General features: G+C 44.9%; 1 protein-coding gene across 5 annotated transcripts in view; it reads left to right on the forward strand.

The window, feature by feature from the left end:
- The window catches only part of LOC126522554 (dual serine/threonine and tyrosine protein kinase-like), a 127307-nt gene that overhangs the window by 34585 nt on the left and 80617 nt on the right, over window positions 1–12105 (forward strand). Inside the window, exon 1 of one of the 5 annotated variants that reach the window (XM_050171322.3) lies at window positions 3899–4181. The exons of 1 other annotated variant lie outside the window; for it this stretch is intronic. The gene's annotated coding sequence lies outside the window, so the exon portion shown is untranslated. Of the gene's footprint in view, window positions 1–3898; window positions 4182–12105 lie in introns of those variants that run through there. 3 more of the 5 variants (XM_055066472.2, XM_050171320.3, XM_050171321.3) reach the window with 3 other exon arrangements.

Here is a 12105-nt window from a genome sequence, read left to right on the forward strand (position 1 = left end):
CTTGCTACGTGGATGATGTAGTTTGGGCGAGGGCTTTTGGAATGACTTTAAACTGGCATTGCAATAACGCAAACTAACGCAGGCTTGATGACCCTTCTTGCACTTAAACAAAACTTCGCTGTGCGCGTAGATACCAACAAGGTGCATTGGATTTGCCGAAATCTTATTAATAAATTTTAAAGCTGCCTTTCCTACGAGGTCAAAATATATAGTGCCGAATATTTCACGCATTGAGCATGTGTGCGAGATTTGTCCCTCTTTTAGCTGAAGCGGAAAAGAAGTGTTCAGGGCCGGTATTTTGTAGTGATGCCTTTTCCGATTCTATGCTTTTTCACGCTTTTCGCGCTTGGCCAGTGGTCAGAGCGACGGTCCGCCCACATTATCAACGGGATCGGACGGCCGTGTGTGGTGGATGATAAGAATAGCATAGAATAAGGCATAAGGCATCGCTACAAAATAGCGGCCCAGGCATCAGTTCAACGTCGTGCGGTGGCGGCACACACAATGGTTAAGAGTGTGTGTTCTGTAAACGTTCCAGTGGTTTGTCTAGGCGTGCCAAGTTGGCAATGCTGTTGACGTCTAGCGCTTGGTCCGTTGACGTCACGAGACAGTCGCGCGTTTGTTCCCATATCTGTCCCATTCTCACTGCGCAGCTCGCTCCGTCTGGTGCGAACGATTTTGTGAGCGCACCGCGTCGTATCTTGGCATCAGCAACGACCTTATTGTTAGTCTTCCGTGAGGACGCTCCGTATATCGCTGCCTGATAGCAATTTTACGCCAGAAAGCCACGCGTTCGTCAGAGATCTGCGACCGTCCATTCTAGCACCTTCTGGGGTATCCATAGCAACCCTGGATGGCATAGAAACATCGCCTCCAGCAGTCCACGTGCTAAGATTTAGACTTCCGCTGTTGGCGCAGGGAGGCGATGAACTGATCTCCGACTCTACCATATAGACGGACACAGTGCGTGCGAAAGATATGTTCAAGACAGCACGACGAAGCTGCATCTTTGTTTTTCCATAACAGCACCAGTACATATTCCAAAGCATTGTTTTAAAGTGATGTGCAGATGCAAAGAATGACACTGGCAAAAAAAAAAAATTGAGCGAGGCGAGATTTCCAGTGTGTAGTAATAACTCTAGAGAGAGAAGGCACAGAATGTTGAAGTAAGCTGTGTACAAATATTGCAATCACTCGTATACACGCTTCTACATCTCGAGGGAATTTCGCGATTTGTGCTGCTGAATTCGAAACCGAGTAAGTCAATAGTGGTACTTACTTCACATTATTCAATTTACTTGCATAATCTTTTCTATATATCACGTGTTCTTCAATACTAGAAATAGCACTGCCGTTCTTGGGAAGGCCGCCTTGGTGAACGCGTGACGGGTGCATGTCTTCCTTGAGCTCGTTGAGTAGTTTGTGAGATGCATGCTCTCACTGCGCTATTCCACGCGGTTAAGAGTCTGGCAAAAATTTAAACACGGCGGCCATGCGCTCTCTCCTTCCCTGTCATTAAAAAAAAGTCTGCCTGCGATCATCGTTTTCACATTGAGTATTTTTTCATTCTCTTGTCACGGCTGCTTTGTTAACCCTTGCGGTTTCTGCACTTGAACGAACCGCTTAGTTGTTGTGCATGAGTGTGCACGCAAGTATGAGCGTTTGTGGCTTGCGAGTGTTTTGGTTGTTTGCTTGCTTGCTTGCTTGCTTGCTTGTCGTGACCTCTCGATAATTGATGCTTGTTTTGCCATCTTTGTTCGCTGGAAGTTGTTCTATTATGTTTTATCTTTTTGTTGTATAGATATTCAGCTATTGCTTGCAACCAGTTCTACGTTTCTATAAATTTCATAGCTAATAATACGGGAAAAATAAGAACTACACCTTAAGAGGCACTTGTGACATGGGTTTCAGTAAACAGATACGTGCTGTTTTTTTAGCTCAGAAAACAGACTTTAAGCCATTTTCTCCATTCGCCACGGCAGAGCAATTACATTAACTAAATTATGAACTATGGTGCTACACATTTCAATCATCACTGGCACGCCGAAAGCTCAATGTATACTACCGTTAAAGAGAAATATGTGTTCGAGAATGTAAAACAGCACGACAAGGAATTGTGAATCCTGTACAGCCCTGTCTACAACTGTTTGAATAGTTATACTGTCTTAATGGTATTTCTCAGCAAGATACAAGTTCCTGTTGACATTGTCACGGCACCACATAAAGCTCAGAGAAGTGTTTATCATTCCTAGACCACGTCCATTTTTGTCCGGCTACGACACTCTCGCATATGGCCAAAATTGTGAGCATGGGATTCGCTTTCGGGCTTTCAGAAAGCTGCCGCCCGGTAACACATCTTCAGGCCAGCTTTCCAAGCGAGAATTAAACATGGGCGTATACCATCAGGTGCATGGATAACCGCCTACAACTTTCGTAGGTCTTGAGCCTCCGCATCGTGGAAGTTACAATTGTACACTCCAGTCAAGAGAATCACTCGAAAGACGTCTGGGGACAGAATGTAGCAGAGAAGTAAACTCAATTTATTGTGCTCGTCACCGATACCGATCACACACAAGAGCACGACAAAATGGACATGACGGAGGCACTGCGCCGTCTAATTCTCTTTGTCCTGTTTGCGCAGTTTCAAGATGTTTTCAAAGCAATAGGTCGAACTGCGGGCCTCGTCAGGTCACTAGCAGAAGCCACAGGCAGCTACATACACTCCTTTCAAGTGGTACTGGAGTGAAATCTAAAACTGACACTAACCAATCAGCAGCGCTATCGTGTGGGTACACGTGACCCTACGTCACATGTTTCCCAGTCTACCTCAGGGCGTCATCTTCTCCGTCTCGAGCAGTCTCGGGTACCTGGGAAGGCCTCGTACAGCTTCCACTTAAGTGACGCATTATTCCCTTCAGGCACCAATGAAGTTTGCCGATAATGTTGCGTTCTAACACATTTCCCGTATCTTCAGCTTCATTGAAGACGTGCAGGCACAGAACACACTTGGAATGTTCAATTTTTTTCTGAGTTTTGTTGCATGTAAAATTTGATTTGTAAAAATACCTGAGGCGCTAGAGTCATGCGTATAGACTGTTTCTTTGTGCCTGAAAATGAGCAAGTCACTTCAAATATTTACCAAGTGCACGCCATTATGGTCAAAACCAGCGAAAGACGAGAGCTGTCGTGTGACAAGCGCCGCAACAGCAACGCATGCTGTACCTATTTTCACTGGCACGCTTGGCGCATGCTTATGAGCTTTCGCGCACATGTTCAATCAGAAGTGCCTTAACATGTAGGAAAGTCTTTACAACATGATTTTTTGTCACTGCTAATTTAGAGGTTCTTTTCTTTGCTCGTATAATTGTTGACGCAGAGTCTAAAATGTTTATAGTTCGAAATTCATAGCCTCACCTCTACGCATCTTGATTGCCTTTCCTCGAGACACCGACTTGATTAACGTACGGTATAACACCCTCGCTAATATCGTAAAAAATGCTCAAGCGGAACAGTCACTGGTCAAGCACGCCATTCCAACCCTGCCTGCAGCACCACCACTACCTACGCGTGGTCCAACGAGAAAGTCTCCACAGAAACCAACTCGGTTGCTTCCACAGCGTCGCGCACGGCACCCCCAAATAAACAGCGCGGCTTGATGGCCCTTAACTAGAAAAAAACCATAGAGCGTCTCGTAGGGTTGCACGCGACCAACGAGCAATTAAACGTAGACAAAGGGTGGGCTTGTTGTCGCGAATCAGAATGCTTATCGTGACTATGCGAACCGGCCGCGCGGTTTACTCAGACGATTACGACGTTTCGCGTTGATATGGTGGACAATACAGCGCGGCCGCGTCGTCTGCCGCCGACCGGGGAGATAGCGGCGGCGGCGGCGCTTTGCGGCGATCGACCTAATCACGCAAGCGGCTTCGGCAACCGTGTGCGGCCTTCCTCCACGGCACCCGTACCGGAGTGAGCGACTTAAGTGCTGACTCTTCCAAGCTTGTGACGCCAGTGAAGCTGACAGTTTCGTTCCAGCCTTACACGCTGTGGAAGGTGTTCTAGTGTGTAGCATCCCCACACCTGGTTCTTCAGTTTCCGGTGCGACTTCGTGCTTGGATTCTTCTGGCTTGTATTCATCTTCGCTTTCCGTGCGGCGTTTCCGGAACCACCACACAGAAAAGGTACCCTTCACCCTGTCGTCTGCTTCCGGCAGTCCAAGTGACTACGCATCAAAACTCGTTAAAGGCGCGCATAGCCACCGTAACTCCTAGATCTAAGAATATCGTACGTCATAAAAATTTACGTAGAACTTCTGCATTGAAAAGTCAGTATGCTGTAATTAGATATAGTAGTCTGGATGTGTATGTGCTCATTCAACAGAGATCATTTCTGGGCGTACCATACGGAGCACATCGCAAATGAAATAGCCTTCTTTTTACTGGTCGTTACTTAGGTGGCTGAGAATAAAACAAATATTATAAATTTCAGTGTTGAAAAGGCACTGCCGTGCAATTATGCAATGACTTTCTGTTCAGCGTCGGACGCTAGGAATCTTGTAAAATCACGAAGCGTGGTTCAACTGCAGCACCTAAACACTTAAGAATCTCATGATTGCCAATTCAAACTTGCGATGCATATAGGACGCAATGGCGAAAAATATTCAGCCGGCTTTGACGGTCGTCTGGCAGACGCAAAACGGACACAACACAGGGGTCATGTTTGTGAAGCGAGTGCGATAAACTTAATGCCTGTGATTTAGGGGGTGGTAAGAGCGTTACGTTATAACTTCAGATGCATGTCGTATGAGTCCTATCGGGCTGTACCGTTAATCTATAAAAAAGACCCATTGCTTATTCCTGTAATCTTATTTCTGGCCTAATTGAAACCTTATCAGTCAGTCACCTCTTATCCACGCACGAGTGCAGAGTGTCTGAGCACTAGGAAAGAAGCATTCGGAATTTAGTCATATGTGCGCAATAAGACGAAAGTTAAATATAAGGCGCGGCTGATATTCACGGTAATATTGAATCGCGCCTGAGATAACAATATCATTTGCAAGCGGTACAGGCGTCCATCTTTAGCTCACCCGTCGGACAACGTGAACTCCAGAGCAAGTAAGATAAGGGGCCTGCATGCTTCAAGCGGTCTCAGTGAAGTTATCTGCGATATTTTCGACACTCTCGGAGACTTCCTTTTTTTTAGAACAGTTGATTGCAAGGCGTGCACGAACTGCGCTGCCTTCGAAGTTGTAGAGGCAACCTAAAGGCTTTCTGAAGCATCCTTAGCGTGGCGGTCCAGTCAGTAGTCTGTGCATTTTCAGACTATCCTGCATAAAGTCTCTAGGCTATTTTCTGCATTGCTCGTTTTGGAAAATTTATTATAACTTGAGTTGGCACTCGTTAGAACAATATGATTGGGAATGCGCACGGCAAAAGTTGCCGAGACACCCAACGGGAACATGAGCGCGAATCACAAAGCGTTTGTAACGAACTGGATTATTTCACGAATACATAAAAAGTGGGTGCATGCGCAAAGACTATTGCCACACGCGCAGAACCATGCGCAGAACATAAAAAAGAAAAACCTGAAAAGGAGCGAATTAACGAATGACGGATTGTGCAACTTAAAAATGTAAATCACATGTGTAACCTTACCGCCCGACACGTATCACCTCCACGTCCACTTTCGGAACTGACTGTGCCGCATATATGTACAGCTCCGGGTTTCGCTAACCACCCAGAGCAGAAACTTGTACATCGGCAAGCGCTATAGTGGGCGTGCTTCTAATTCATGTTCTTGTTGTGTGTCTATGGAATTGCAACAACGCCTCGCTTTTCCAAAATTGGAAAACAGCACAGCAAAGGTCTGCAAGACAATTTCCAGATACCTTCTTGTGCTACGTGTGCGAGGACACGTTAATTTAATTTGATTCAATCCAAGGCAACGCGTTCCTTTTTTTTGAATGATTTGTACACGGATTACCTTCAATGTACAGACCATGACATGCAAGACTTGCGCATTGGATTGAAATGACCTAACAGACTTGCGTTGCCAGCCTACGGAGCGAAAGTAGGTCACTGCAAACCAGTTACTACGAGCTTTAATTCAGCGAGGAGGTACGGCGATTAACAACGGGTACTATGATGAGAGCTACGCGTAGTATCAATAAATGTGTTTAAGCACGCAAGCAAAAGCCCGACGTCTCACTGCACGCATTACACATCACCTGTGACTTTTTAGGGTTTAATTCCTTAGATTGTCAGCGAAAAAGGATGAACGGTGAGATGAGGTGCTTTTCTGGTCCTAGTACTCTTTCTTTTTAAATATCGCTCCAAACAGGAGTAATAAACTTGCCTAGTCGAGTTTTGAGTGATCTCGTCAACGAGTGCATGTCAACAGTCAAGAAGCAAAACAAAGTGAAATTAGTCATCGAGCCAGGAATAATACCCAGGATCCTTGATCCTTACACGGACACCGAATCTTAGCCCTTGTATCACGTACTCAGTATTTCAGCGTGGTGACAATTCTATATGCTGTGCTAGGAGGTGCCGCAAGGCTTCGTGACCTAGCATTGCTTCACAGTGTGCGCGCACCATAGTTTAAGTCTAACCTTCTGTACTGCTTGAAGTTTTGTGACGTTGTCTTAGCGGCTAAAATTGGGAAGGCAAGGTATAGCCGTAGATGCTGGGCCGACTGGCACTGGAGGCTCACGGTAAAACCACAACAGAGGTAGTGCCGGGTGACATGGGTTGGGCATCTTTTGAAACCAGGTGAGAGCGGTGCGAAATTAGTCCGATCACTCAGGATCATGTATGAAAATTAATGGGAGGGGGGGCTAAAGTGCACCAATATCTGTACTTCAAAACCGTGGACACTGAATTGTAGGAAGAGGGAATCAAAATTGTGAACAGACCGCCAGGAGTCATCAAAAAGAAAGTGAAACAGACGGTGAATTGGACGCAAAAAATGGCAGCAAAAGAAAACATGGACTAGTATGGTTAAGATAGAAGTCGGTAAAATCTGTACAATCAACAAAAGACAGTGCCTTGCTTTATGAGGCCCGAGTTGGCTGCTTGAGGACAAAAACACACCGGAGCAAGTATTGGAATCCAGATGAGACATATGTCCACTGCAGCAAAAGTCTGGAAATGATTCCGCATATTGTAAAGGCATGCCAAAGCATTCACTCAGGAAGATCCGTATTCGACGTCCACCTTCCAGAAGCGCTAGGATTCAAAGCGGATGGCAGCATTTACTGATCACCAGTCGATATAAGCAAGAAACGTTTAGAGTGCTAGTGAAATAAAAGCGGGTAAGATATTGATAGAACCGGACTAGTTGATATATCACTCTTCATTAATATATAGAGATATTAAGGAAGAGTGATATATCAAGGAGGTATAGGTAGACTGCTATGCATGTGTATCACTGATTATCTCAAGCAGACTGACTATTTGTCTGAGAAGGAACACAGTAGCACGAAATAAATAAGGACGAGACGAATACACAGGGCTGTCGCTTTCTTCCAACTAAGGTTTATTTACCGGTTAATTAACTAAGACTATTTGTCGCCATCTCATTTCGAAGTAAATGCCTATTGAAATTATCGATAGTCATCATCAGCAGCAGCAACGCGCGAAGGGGCTACGTGCGCTTCGTTTTTTTAAGGATAACTTAATTATATTTAAGTGCGAGAAAGGCTGTGTAAACTAGCCGTATCCTATCGCTACTGCAATGTCAGGCACAGTGTTGCTCACTCGCAGGACTGCGTCTGTGTTAAATGTGCAGTTTTTATGCGTCAGAACTTCTACAGTGAAGATCGCAGACGTATGTGATGCTCTGTTTAATCAGTTCAAGTAAAACAAACTGAGATGCAACACAAAGTGTAACGTAGTTATCGTGTGAATTTGGCCTTCTCGGCATTATGCAAACTATTTCGACTCTAGGTGCTTGTGCCGAGTAAGAATGAAGCGCATTTTCCGTACGTATCATGAAGATTTCCCTGCATAATTTGAATTCGCTTTTGTGTACGATATACGTGGCCGTCCTGAGGAGTCATGTTGGAGAAACGTAGGAGCGCATTATTCGTAGCACCGAGACCATATTGCTTCCTTCAAAGATATTCTGAGTCTTCGTATGCACTATTTGGCTCGGGTAGTATCTGAATAATTCTAAAGCGATAATCATTATCAAAAAGAGCGTTATGTAGTCTCAAAATTATTTCTGAGAGATGCTTTCTCGAAGGACTCACATTCGTATATCTTAAATGTCTTAAATTCTCATAACAGCAACTTTATTGAACCTATTCTGGGATTCTGATCCTGCTTTGATCATTTGTTTAGATCATTCGTCGTTTCTTCGCGCTTGTCCAGACATCTGTTTATGAAGTCAATTGAAGTGAGAACGCACTTTATGGTAGCGCCACGGGAGCACGACAGTGGCGAAATTCCTGGTAACTCGGAAGTACAAAGCTGAAGTAATGACGTCACTAATGACGTCACACACAAGAACCGGCTAATTAATGGCGAGCATTTGCCTCCGAGTTCGGTTCGTGCGTTGCGTTTGCCTAAAGTTGACCTAAAGAACACCAACGCCGAGGTGCGAGTGCCACTAAGAGACACCTAAGCCAAAGATTAGGGTCGCCTACCACTTTTTTGAAATCGTATAGGTAGTGAGGAATTCTAGAGTCAGAACTGCTTGCGTTTGGAGATTTGCTGTAATATGTAATGGTAGTTTTGTTTTGCCCAACTTCACCGTTGGAGTTCCGCCACAGAAAGTGTGTAGTGCTTGATTGCTTGTTCATAAATTATGGCTTTCAGCTTCACATTCGTGTAAAAATGCTTGCATCTGATTTGTCCGCACTCATGTTGACTTGTTCGGCTGTTATACAAATGCATGCATTGTGAAAGGCCTAAATAATGATTAGCATTTGACGGTCTGACAGTTTACAGCTATAGTAACCACCTTATTCAGAGTGATGTTTCTTTCACTGTAATTACATTTGTGTATAATTATGACGCTTTGTAGCTTATAATGCTCCGGCGGTGCTAGACCGCATTGGTCATGATCTATATATGCTTGGGATGCGAAGATCTCATGACGTATAAAACTTCTACCAGCGCAACAAATAAATTAATATCTGAAAGCAAGATTTTGATGACCAATATAGGCTCAGTAATCAAGCGTATAACGTCAAGGTGCTTTGTGCGGTTCTTAAGCTGTAAAACTCATTCATATTCTCCATAATCATGAATGCGTGCAGCGGTTTTTCAAAGGTGGTGCCTCTTCAAAGTTGTTAAAGGCGACAGAAAAACCCCGCAACCTGTGCTTGAATTCTCCTAATTACATACGGCGATTTTTTGCCGGTCTTTTCTCTTTGCGCCATCGAACACGCACTTCCAGTTTGGGGGCTCGTGCTTGTCCCTCATTTCTAGTTGCCGCAATTTTTTTTTATTTTCTCATGGTGTTCTAATCATGCCGAGATTATCTCAGAAAGCGTGCATGGTGGAGTTACCTAAAAATGTCAAAAGCATATGACAGAAGGTAATCCTGGTGCGTTGGAATACCTTGCTGTTACAGCAATACTAATCAGTGTCGTACGTTGCGAATTTGATAAGGTATACACGGTACCTGTAATATTTAACAAAGGGGAACACTTACCGAAAAGTGCGGAAAGTGTTTAAAAAAGTGCGTATGCTTGAATAGAATTCTTCTCCCCAAGTTTTGTTTTTACTGAAATGGGAGGGGTTGATTTTTCGCAAGAGGAGCGACATTCTCCCAGCAGATAGCGCTTCAGTTTAAACATAGATGTCAACTTTAGACCTTGTCTGTTTCTGTTTGCGCTGTCAGGCATACGCATCACAGTTGTTGATGACGCCGCTAGATATATAGACTGTATGCAGGTTCAGACCGAAAACAACCCTGTCTGCGCGTGCATGCACTTTTGGAGTAGGAACGTCGTATTTCGCTTTTCAAGCGCGACGCTTTAGTCCTGCTCATGCCAAATCAGATTTCAAGTTAAGCTCGTGTTATCTGCGCCTTGTTTGTTGAAATAACTAATTCCATTGGTTGATGTGGAGAAATTGTCTTTATCTATGGTGTGATTCCCTGTGAATCACCTTGTTGTCGCACAATAACCTCGATTTATATAGGTAACAACAACCTTGTGCAACTGGTACTGCGCATCGGCATCGGATGCATGGCCAGATTATCATTACCTTTATCAGTGTAAGTTACTTTAGGTTTTGTTCCTGTGACTCCATAAAAAAAAAACCAGCGTCATTTTTTTTTCTCTCTCTATTCAGCAGTCACAAACCAATGTGCATGCTTCAATTATTCTGTAACTCACCTCCACTAGGGATAGATACAGTACTAGACAACTGCGTGTATTAGAAGAGGAGATCGAATCATTATTCGTGATCTAATCGCACTCCAAGTGTCATATTTTCTTCGTAATAGCGACGTCATGCACAAGTTTGAGGTCTGGACTTGTGACTTACTTCAACTGGGTCCCGTTTCAGGGATGCCATGCCGCGCACCTTCGACTCTGACGCTCAGCTATTGACCCCTCAGCTATCTTCTTAATCTGCAGGCATCAGTCAGTTGTAATGTTTGTACTCTATACAGGACGATGAGCAAAACGAGAACAAGGCAAAAGCGGGAGCCAATGTTTCGACAAGTGGACTTGTCGAAATGTTGTCATCATGTGGCGCTCCTTAGAATGTTTCTATATTCCGACTAATTAGTTAACTAAGATGAATTATGCCAAATTTCGAATGTTCACTTTAGCGCCAAGTGCGTTGTGTTGCGTTGCAAATTGGATTCAGAAATGGCCGATCCAATTTTTTGTGGCAACGTACGTGCTAAGTGCGCTTGTGCGCTCCTTGGTTCAAGTTCCCTGCCACACCCTGTACATTGACCATTTTCACAGCGATCCCGTGGGCGCTGCCATGTTTGATCACGTGGTGACGCGTCCATTGCTTGCCTCAACGGCGTCCGTTGCCTCCGTGTTTACAGTGGGTGCGTATGACGCCGGTGCGGCTTAGCAAACCTCTTTTTCGGGAGATATCGTACACGGTGACTGGGTAGACGACATGAAGCTTTGGCCACAGCTTCAGAGAACATGTAAAAATGCTTTCGGAGCTGATTAAGCTATGTCCAAACGGCGCGAGCAGCGCATATGCTGCTTGCTCTAAAAGCGGGGCTAAATATGTATTCCAAGCTATCCAAGCTTCCCGCTCATGAATTGAATCAAGATTAGTGTTTTGCTCTTCGTTCCTTAGTTTGCAAATAATTTGAAGCAGCGGCTTGTCACATTTATGACTTAGTAAATTTCCTCGGTGCGGTCGCTGGCTGTTTTCTGTTTAATCGCTCGCGGGTATGCTCATTTCCGATAGATTTGTTCTTGCTGCGCGCAAGACTTGGGACGTAGCTGTTTTGTACGTTGTAATACCGTGCAGCAAAGATATATTATCGCTAGTAACTCGCTTACTCCTGTGGACCGTCACGAAACATTCAGCTTCGACCATTTGTTCGCTATCGGTGTAGCCCGTCATTTATTGTGGGTATGTCAGGCACATGTATTCAAGTGTGCGCCCATTCACTCGTTGGCGCGTTGGCGATAGAGTGGGCGTAAGTTCTCGTGCCAGTTGGGCACGAAAACTCTACGATAGCGTCCGAAACAGGTTTGCTAAGCCGTACCGGCGTCATGCACACCCATTGTAAACACGGAGGCAACGGACGCAGTTGAGGCAAACAATGGACGCGTCACCACGTGATCAAACATGGCAGCGCCCACGGGATCACCACGAAAAGGGCAAAATTTGCTATGACAAGGAAGCGGCGCTACTCCCTTTGCTATTGTTTAACGAGTTGTACTCACTCTTGCCAACGTTCCGGTGCTGAAGCACTTTCTTTGAAAGTTAGCGATATAACGCTGCCGGATGAGCAAATTTCTGTATCCTCGAGGAAAGCCGATCATACCGAAGTGCCAGTGACACGTACGGACGGTTGCAGCAGCGGTCCGCGTATTCGGCCGCACAGATTCATTTCATTCCTTGGTATGCCAGTCACAATTTTTGCAACCAACTACTGCACACGCCTTCA

This window comes from Dermacentor andersoni, chromosome 6 (assembly GCF_023375885.2).
Source record: "Dermacentor andersoni chromosome 6, qqDerAnde1_hic_scaffold, whole genome shotgun sequence".
NCBI classification, from domain to species: domain Eukaryota; kingdom Metazoa; phylum Arthropoda; class Arachnida; order Ixodida; family Ixodidae; genus Dermacentor; species Dermacentor andersoni.